The 2161-nt window shown below is 50.9% G+C and overlaps 1 non-coding gene across 1 annotated transcript; it reads left to right on the forward strand.

The window, feature by feature from the left end:
* The first annotated feature begins 1623 nt into the window (after positions 1-1623).
* Positions 1624-1730, forward strand: LOC132536224 (U6 spliceosomal RNA). The gene has a single exon (XR_009547884.1). It is a non-coding gene; the product is annotated as a U6 spliceosomal RNA (small nuclear RNA).
* The last annotated feature ends 431 nt before the right edge of the window (positions 1731-2161 follow it).

Consider the following 2161-nt stretch of genomic DNA (forward strand, 5'->3'; position numbering starts at 1 on the left):
CTCCAGCACCCAGTGGCCTTGAGCAGGGCGCTCCCCGAGATGGAGCCATGCGCACCCCCGGCAGGGGCGCACCCAGAGGAGGTGTCCGCGAGCCCCCAGACCCCGCACCCCTGGCAGGGACACCCTGGAAGGGTGGCTGTGCGCCCCCAGATCGTGCTGCTTTTGGCTTCCGTGAGCGTGAGCGTAGGGACCCCGCCGGAGAGTCTGGGCAGCCGGCCTTCCCTTTCCTTCCTCCTGGGAGAGGGGTCCTAGGTCCCTGGGCTTCACCCAGCGTGTCAGTGCTGGTGGCACCAAGTGCCCCGAGGGTGAGGACCCGCCAGTGCAGCTGGAGTCCAGGCAGTGCGCCTCCCGCACACCCCAAACGCCCTGGCAGGAGGGGACCCCGGAACCCACCGACCTGGCTTCAGGGGCAGCCAGGTCCAGAAAACTTTCCATGTGTCCGCCCACCCGAAATGTGCACCCGCTGTCCTTCCTCTCGGTGTGGCCCACGACGAGGTCCTCGGGGTACGGCTGTTTGGAATCCTGAACTTCGAGTTTGGTCTGGGGAAACATGGCGAGCCAAACTCCCAAATTAGGGTGAAGGAGGCTGGGGCACGGGGTGCGGGTCCAGGTTGGGGGTCTCCTCGCACTAATAGAACTGGAGTGTTTTCTCTGCCTCTGTCTCTCTCAGAAGAGACATGCATTTCAGAGGGGTGCCCCAAGCCAGCTGGCTCCAACCCTTGTTGAGCCCTGGGCCCGGGCTGTGGATTGGGTCTGGGCTGAAGGTCTGGCACTTTGCAACCTGCTGGTCCTGGAGGGCACTGCCAACACCCACCCCCAACCCCCCTCGTCCCGGTGGCCTGGGCCTGGCAGGGCTTCGTGTGTGGTCGGGGGTGGGCAGGGGTCGCCTGGGGTTCTTGTGTCTGTGGGGACAGTCCTGGGGAGACTGCAGTCTGCCTAGTCACACAATGGGGCAGCCAGGATGCTGGCAGGTGGGAGCTGCACTAGGAGCCCCACAGAGCCAGGCAGCAGCCTATCTTGGAGCTGGGTAGGAACCGCGGTTTTTTTTTAAAAAATGAAATTAAAAAAATGAAATTAAAAAAAGGAAAAATGTTATTTATTAATACAAAAAAGAGAAGCAGAGCATGAATATGGCACATGCAAATCTGGGGATTGAATTCAGGACTTAATTCGTACAGAGCCATTGCCCTAGCCATTCTGCAATTCTAAAGTATAAATAGGTTATTTTATTTTTGTTGTTGTTGTTGTCACCAAGGTCTCATTGTCTCCCTTTCTTTTTTTTCTTGTCTATTCTTTTCCACTCTTTTTAATTTTTATTTATTTTTCCATTTTGTTGCCCTTGTTGCTTAACATTGTGTGCTGATTAATGTCGTTGTTGTTGGATAGGACAGAGAGAAATGGAGAGAAGAGGGGAAGACATAGAGTGGGAGAGAAAGACAGACACCTGCAGACCTGCTTCACCACCTGTGAAGGGACTCCCGGGCAGGTGGGGAGCCAGGGGCTAGAACCGCGATCTTTCCTCTGGTCCATGAGCTTTGCGCCATGTGCTCTTAACCCGCTGTGCCACTGCCTGACTCCAACTGTCTCCATCTCTTAACACTTTTTAAATAAGATTATAATATAGTCCTAGCTTCCATAGTACATATACTAAAATTGGCATGATACATAGAAGATTAGCATGGCCCCTGCTCAAGGATTACACACAGATTCATGAGGCATACCATATTTTTTCAAAAAAAGGATTATAAAATATATGTACACACATATAAATAATTATAATATTTTAAAGAGCCAGTTAATGCAACCTGGGAGGCGGTTCAGTGGCAGGAGATCTGGATTTGTATGTGTGGGATCCCAGGTCTGTCTGAACTCTGGTTCTACATATGCTGAAGCTCTTTTAAAAGATTTATTAATCAGTGAGGGAGAAAGGGAGGAGAGAGAGAGAGAGAGAGAGAGAGGAAAAACACTATAGCATCAGTCTGGAACATGTGATGCTGGAGGTAGAATTCAGGACCTCATGCTTGAGTCCAAAACTCCAACCACTCTGCCAGCCTGCAGGACTGCAGATTGGCTTTTTTGAATAAAATCATGGTAATATTGTTCTCTTAACTGTACATATTTTAAATAATACAAAGTCTTTTTAAAATTTTTTCTCAAATAT

The sequence above is a fragment of the Erinaceus europaeus genome (genome assembly GCF_950295315.1).
Source record: "Erinaceus europaeus chromosome 6 unlocalized genomic scaffold, mEriEur2.1 SUPER_6_unloc_58, whole genome shotgun sequence".
NCBI lineage: Eukaryota > Metazoa > Chordata > Mammalia > Eulipotyphla > Erinaceidae > Erinaceus > Erinaceus europaeus.